The following is a 7,939-nucleotide window of genomic DNA, read 5'->3' as shown; positions in this document are numbered from 1 at the left end:
TTATATGTACTTAAAACAGGATAGACCTTCGAATAAGTGACCCTAACTCTAAGCCCACAACCAAACAAGGAACAAGAAGTAAAGCAAAGGTTCACAGATTCTAAGTCTATGACGTCCGAGATACATATAACCTTAGTGTATCCACTTAGCAACTATTGACCTGCTGATAAAGACCCTTTTAGTTCGCAGATAAGTAATTATAGTAACACCAAATACTCCTATAGTATTTCATTGTGGTAGTGTTGGTAAGTTTTTAGACTTGTTGCCATATCACAACCATTCTTGGGCATATGCTAATCACTCCTCGGACCAACATAGTTGATCAGGCAATGCCACTCCCAGGACTGACCATACATCCCCGAGCTTACTTGTGATATTCAACAATCGTAATACTTTTGTTTTTGTCATTGTGACACTGATTTTAGTATGAATGCAGGCATGTATACTTAGTTAAATATTTTATTATTTAAAAGTATAAACTCTTGGTCAGAGTATTTTAATCCCATTGTATTTATAGTCAGTATATCTTTTATGGATTGATATACTCAATTCACTATAAACAATGCTCGGGGGTGGAGGACGTCATGTAAAGTATCATAACAGTGCAAAGTAGTAAACAAGCAACAACATCATCCATTGCATTAAAAGTAAAGTTTTAATACATGAGTGTTCTTTCATAGTAATAAGACACCAAAATATGTAATCAAAATAAAAGACGAGTCTTGTCTGTGCTCCGTCTTCTCATCACCTGGTCATCGTACCTGTCTACTGGTGACCTGAGAATACAAGTTATTTTGAAAGCGTAGATTAGCATAAAGCTGGTGAATTCATAAGTATTTTAGTGTCATTGATTTGTAAAGCTGTTATGAAAGACTTGTAAATGTTTAATGAAACATTTAATGTAAGTGTGAAAACCCTAGAAAATCCCATATTTCCTACTAGTATAAAAGGTAGTCTTTTACCAAGACCCGAATGCTTTGAAGGTTTGCATCTCTGTATGAATGAAGGTTTTCCCCCTGAACAACTATTATTATAAAAATATAGTCTACCTCATCGTTTATGTGAATGTGTCACAAAATAAAAGTAATAGGGAAAATTTTATAATCATTGAAATCGTATCCTTTTGCCTTAGGATAATCACGGCATGGTGACTCGCCGAACAGTATAACCGAGAACATCCGTCGATGAACAGGTCCCGCTGTAGCTAGCAGCCAGGTGTAGGATGGTCAGTCCCGTATAGTATGTAATATTTCTCTCTGTATAGTATGTAATAGTATCTCTTCATATAGTATGTAGTATATTTGTATAGACTCATGAATGAACCGACTCTTGTGTGATTCCTTGTACTAGGAATAGTAATTAGTATCTCCTAAACTATACCTATTATAGTTTACTAGAATGTAGATTGAATGCCCAAGTAGGTTTATACACCTTTGTTACTCAAGGGTGTTGGAACTGAATAAAGAATGAAAGTTCTCCTATCAATACATATAAACTTGAAACATAAGTGTATAGATATGGTTTTTAACAATAAGCTTTGAAAGAGGTTTTGTAATACATTTAAGGGTTTTGAACAATAAATAATAATGACTTGATGTCAGGTTATAAAGCGATTCAAAAGTAGTTTGTTTGATAACAAAGTATAAAGTAACTGAAATCCGATGTATGAAACACATTTTGAAGTATATGAAATCCGTTGTTTGAAAACACAGTTATAAATCACATCTGATTGATCCTATAAATTCATGTTTTATACTTGTATTCCCCCCCCCCCCATAAAAGCATTTAAAATCATTTAAAAGGATAGATTAAGGGGTATGAACTCACCTATAGTGAGTAACTCGAATGAAAGATCGATATAGGATTGTTGGGTGTCAATTGGAGTCTTGAGCACAAACGAATACTATTTAACATATAATTACACATATATGAATACATTCCATGTATATATCCACTAAAATTGTTAGGGACACGCCTTAGGGACATAAAAACACTTAGAATTAAGTGTTACAACCATATATGATTGTATATAAGGGTTATATGGCTATACAAGGGAGTGTATGGTCAAAATGCACAACATTTATGTGTGTGCGGCCAGGGTGTGCGGCCAGGATGTGTGTGCGGCCGCACACTCCCTATGAAATGTGCCAAAACGTATTTTAAGGCTTTAGGACTCATCTAGGAAGGTTTCTTACTTCATGCATTAGCCTTATGTGGAGTTTATTGCCATTTTTGGACCTAAAAAGGGTGTGTGCGGCTACACATGGTGTGTGCGGCCGCACACCCTTTATGAAGATGATAAAATCGATTTTTTCTAGTATATCATCAAGTGTTCTTAGCATATAACAAGTTATGATAAGTGTATACACGTTATAGAGGCTTGAAAGGGTGATTAAGGTCCAAAACTAGTGTGTGTGTGTGTTCTTGGTGATCTAACACCAAATAGGTGTTTTCATGGATCAAATCAAGGAGAAAGGCTAGTTAAGGTCATATATTAACTATTCAAAGGATGAATCACTCACTTGATTGAAGAATGAAGTGAAACTTTGGATGATACTTGAGAGAAAACGAGTTCTAGATTTAAAGAAGTGGAAAAAGTGTTCAAAATGGCTAAGTGTTGAATATTTAGGTGGGAGTGTGCGGTTGGGATGGGTGTGCGGCCGCACACACCTGTGTGTGGCCGTACACTCAAGTGTGCGGCCGCACACTCCATGTGTTGGAGTGTTTGGCCCGATTTTGCTTGATATGCATCGTGTTATCCCATTTCTAGGTTCCTACCTTAATTGTACTGGGTTTAGAACACTCAAATAGACCCCAAACAGTGCTAAAAGCTAGCGAAACGAGTCTATCTTTGATTAAATTGATCCATTGATCGAGATAGAAATTTCGGGTTGTCACAATAGGGAACTCACTAAGCTTTGCGCTTACAGTTGTTGTTTTATATGTAGCAGGTACTTCGCAGGACCACGAGAAGGCGAATGTCTGATTGTACACATATGCTGGTGAATTTACAACTGGGACATGTTTATGAACTCTGATAATTATGATACTGGTTGTTTTGGGATAATCATGTATTTGATAACTTGGTTGTGAAACTATGATTTTTGGTAATTTAAAAATGAAAAATTTGGTCTAAAATTCGAGGTGTTACATGTATAGTATATTGACCATTCAATATATATTGAGTGGTCAATATAAATACACAAAAAACAATCCACTCCAATGATATTAAATGAAAACAAGCTATCAATCAATAATAAAAAGCTCTAAAGTAAGTCCTCATTGGAGATGCTCTTATGTGTTACACATATTTTCTTTATCGTCTAGTTTTTATCTTTTCGACTCACAACATATGGAATTGACTAAACTGCAAATTTGGTCCATGTGTTTAGCAAAAAAATGTGGATAAGTTCCAAAATCTTTTGAATTTGCATGTATAGTCCAAAATCGGATCTTTTTTTGTGGGTTATGTTCCCTGTTAAACATGAAAAGGCTGTTTTTCCATTTTTTTATATTTGTTTAAATAATTTAAAGGGTTTTAATTAATTAGAAATAGAAATGGGTCCTACCCAACTCAAACCCATACCCATCCCCCTCCACCCTCCCCCAGTTACCCCCTTCTCGCTCTCTCCCTCTCCCACTCTCTTTCTCTCTCTCTCTAGTGTGTATCGCCTCCTCATCCTTCTTCTTCTATCCCCACTTCCGGAAATACCTAACTCATCCCACCTCTACTATTTTTATACATTAAAATGCAAACGCATACACCTGTAGATTAAAAAACACTCACATCTACCCATACCAAACATACCCCACCATTCTTTCTATCCATCTTCCTATCTGACGAAGTTGTTCATACAAAGACATACGGAATTTAAAGATATGGAGACAACCAAAAATTGAAAAAACCCCATCCTTTCCTCCTTATCCCTTACTGAGCGCATTTTATCTAGGAGTATTTTGAAGAACATCCAAGTCATTATTGATGAAGCTAGGGTTTATTATTTCCTGTAAATACATGGATAGCCAACTTCGCCGGAGGATCTTATACATATGAGGATCAATGCTGAAAGATCTGTGAGGGATGGATTTTACCAATGAATGGGGGAAGATTGAGTGCTGGTGGTGAGTAGTTTCACTGTTAACAGATGACGAGAAAAAGGACTAGGGGTTCGATAAGGAAGTGGGAAAACGAGGCATCCATAAGGGGTACTTACCAACGAAAAGGGGTGGTGGGGTTCCATTGTTAGGGCTCTCCCACAGAATGTTAAGACTATTTTCCCTACCTACCCCTTCCCCTTAAAATACAAAAACATCTCCGTCGTTCTTTCTCTTTAGGGGTATGTAATTAGTCTCTCACGCCCTCTTATCACATATTACCAACGATGATTGAGGTGGCGCTAGTGGAGATGAAGGAGTGTGGTGTTGGTGGTGAAATCGGGTGGGAGAGAGAGATAGAGAGCCAAAAAGAATGATAGACGTAGGGGTGTAAACGAGCCGAGTCGAGTCGAGTACTACAAAGCTCGAAGCTCGACTCGACTAAAATATTCTAGCTCGAAGCTCAGCTCGAACTCGACTCGAGCCTTGATTTTAAGCTCGAGCTCGGGCTCGTGAAATACTCGAAAATCTCAAGCTCGGATCGACTCGGCTCGACTAGTATATATATTTTAAATCAGTAAATTGAGTAAGAAATATTAAAGCATTCCATATACAAATGTCCAAACTACCAAAAAACTCACAATTAACCGCCAAATATCAATATAACATCAACCATAGTCCATATATGTCATAACTTTTATATACTTTCAAAATACCAAAAATAAATATTATTCAATACAAAATAGCTTCAGCCATTCAAGCATCTATGTCATTTTTGTATACTTTCAAAATATAAAAAATAAACATTTTTCAATGCAAAACAACTTTTAAGACATCAAAAATGGACCAACTCAGCACCAAAATAACTTAGCCTCTTCTACCTGTTGAAATAAGAACAAACCACAACTATTTAACCTAAAAATAGCTCCAAAATTAGTAAAAAACAGTAAAAAAATAGCAAAAAACAACTGCAAAAATAGTAAAAAAACAACAAAAAATGCCAAAAAACAGCAAAAAAAAGTAAAAAAAATTATGTTTTCAACATTTTAAATAAACTTACTTATCATGGAATGGGAAGATTGATCTCCATTTGTTGCTTCTCTTTATGAAATATATAAACATAAGAACAATAAATGTAATTGAAATTAGAAAAAAGACATCATGCCTTTTTCTTTCTTTTCAAACCATAGAGGCTTCGACACCAATCTCCACTACAAAGTAAGACTTCTACTGTTTCGGTAGCCAAAGAGGCTCTATATGTGTCAATAACTCTATTACCCGCACTAAAAGTAGCTTCCAATGCAAACCGTGGTGATAGGAATTGCAAGTATATCTCGAGCCATGCATGACAATATACAATACTTTAACGAATTAGACCGCCGCCATTGTAAAGCATCAAATGGTATTGGATCCTCTTCACAAATGTAACAACCCTCTTCAAGATAATTATCTAAATCAGATTTTTTGGTTTTATATTTTCAACTATTCTTATAAATTGAGCGAACTCAGACCACCCAGAAGATGAAGCTTGAATTGTCACATTGTTTCCTCTTAAACCAACACTTTCACCATTTCCTTCACCACTACTAGAGTAATACTCATCTGCATATTCTGTATATAAATCATATAAAGCTTTTTTCACTTTGTCTATATTTTTATGAGCTTCATCTTCGGGATACATCCTAGGAACACAACACTCAATAACTCTCATTTTGCACCTAGGATCTAAAATAACACCAATAGACATCATCAAGTTGCAATCTCCCCAATATTTATCAAATTTTTGTTTCATGCACCCAACCATGTCATGAACGAACTCATATTTATTAGGATCTTGAAACTTCTTATCCAAGAAAACTTTGACCCAAAAAACTTCATTAAGAAAGTTTGAAGTGGGATACTCACTCCCAGAGATGATATTAGTTGCAGAGTAAAAAACTTATAGGATTTCACATACCTTTTCCACCTTCAACCAATCATCATTGCTGGGACAACAAAGATAGCGTGGCTCTCTTTCTTTGTACATTGGAAACACCTCTTTAAATTTGATTGCAACCAACAACATCTAATATGTTGAATTCCATCTTGTCTAGCATTCAAGAATAAGTTTTTTATGTGGCAATTGCAACTGTTGCACAATCTCAGAAAACAAATTAAGTCTCCCTTCATTTTGATTGATAAATGTGACAGTTTCGTAAATATCGTCAATAATATAGCTAATTCTAGAAAATCCGTCTTGAACCATAAGATTCAGGATGTGTGCACAATAACGTACATGAAACAACTTTCCTATACAAGGCAACTTTTTAACCCTTGAAAAAGTTCCACTTAGGATCCTAAAAACCGAATCATTATTTGAGGCATTGTCAACGGAAATAGTGAACTCCTTATTCTCGATGCCCCAATCCTTAAAACACTTGTAAAGATTGTCAGCAATCTCAAGTCCATGATGAGGAGGAGGCAAGTGAATAAAGCTAAGAACACGTTTTTGTAAATGCCAATAAGAATAAAAAAAATGGCCTATAAGAACCATATAGCCGATCTTCTGATTGGTAGATTTCCGCATATCCGTGGTCACACTAATCTTCAGAATAGACTTTAATAAATTCTTCAGCTTGTTCTTTTCCATCTCACAAACGTTTTCACAGTCCTTTTTAATGGAAACATGTGAGACGGTTTCCCATTCAAGCATTTCATGCTTTTGCATAATGTTAAATCCTTCTTGTTGCGAGTTTAAAGCTAATGAAACATCAAAAGGTGTGCTTGACTCCATCTACAAATCTATAAAACAACATTAACGAAACAACCATAGTTTAATAAGAAAGAAAAAGGAAATTAGTATTGATTTCATAATCTGTAACGATTTCATACACATTACACAATAATCTGTAATGCAACAAGTATTCCAACATTTGAATAAGAAAGTAAAGGGAAATCAGTATTGATTTCATATCTCCCACTGAGTCAAAGTGAGTGAAGATAAGAAGCAAAAAAGAAACGAAGATGCAGAGCAAGTGTAAAACAATGATTATTGAAGCTAAGAAACGACATCAATATTGATTATTGAAGCTAAGAAACGAAATCAGCAGGTCGCTTTTGCAGAGAGATATAATCAGTACTGAAAAAATAAATCGGTACTAAAATAAGAATCTATCATAGAACAATGATTTATATGAATAAGAAAAGAAACAAAATCGATATTGAACTATTGATTATTGAAGCTAAGAAAGCAAAAAAGGAAAAAGAGTAGACTTGGCTTACCTGATTATTGAGCCGGAGATGCAGAGCCAAGGTGGAGCACGACGACGATGGGTGGTACTATTAGTGGTAGACCAACTATAGTAGGCATCGGAAGGGAAGGTGGTCGAAGGTAGTCATAGGTGCGCCGTGAGAAGGAGAAATGGAGATGAAAGTGGAGGTTCACGAATGGTGAGGCGCTGATTAGAATTTATGGTTCTCAAAAAAATTGAACTGGCGCCTTCCTAAAGGGTACAAGTGTAAAAGGCCTTAAATTGTTTTCTTGGTAATTATAAAATGTTTATATATATATATATATATATATATATATATATATATATATATATGTAAAGGGTAAAAATATAATTTTATAAATACTCGTTTAAGCTCGTGAGCTTTACGAGTCGTGTATTATACAACTCAAGCTCGACTCGATAAGGTACTCAAGTAGCTCGAGCTTGAACTCGGCTCGATTAAAGTCGAGTAGATTTCGAGTATTTTCCGAGTCGGTCTTGAGTTTCTCGCGATTTAGCTTGTCTCGCTTACACCCCTAAATAGAGGGAAAGAGAAGAGGGAGTGTACTGTAGGGGTGGGGGTGGGGTAGTGT

At 35.6% G+C, this 7,939-nt stretch overlaps 1 pseudogene across 1 annotated transcript; it reads right to left on the bottom strand.

The window, feature by feature from the left end:
- Positions 1 to 5,254: 5,254 nt before the first annotated feature.
- Positions 5,255 to 7,495, bottom strand: LOC145104751 (zinc finger BED domain-containing protein RICESLEEPER 2-like; annotated as a pseudogene). The gene is made up of 2 exons (XR_013707164.1): positions 7,357 to 7,495; positions 5,255 to 6,876 (listed from the first exon to the last, which is right to left on the bottom strand). The product of XR_013707164.1 is annotated as a zinc finger BED domain-containing protein RICESLEEPER 2-like (transcript).
- Between the last annotated feature and the right edge of the window lie 444 nt (positions 7,496 to 7,939).

This window comes from Lactuca virosa, chromosome 4 (genome assembly GCF_052849685.1).
Source record: "Lactuca virosa cultivar CGN04683 chromosome 4, Lactuca_virosa_CGN04683_v6, whole genome shotgun sequence".
Lineage (NCBI taxonomy): Eukaryota > Viridiplantae > Streptophyta > Magnoliopsida > Asterales > Asteraceae > Lactuca > Lactuca virosa.
This window is presented reverse-complemented; position numbering and strand designations above follow the sequence as displayed.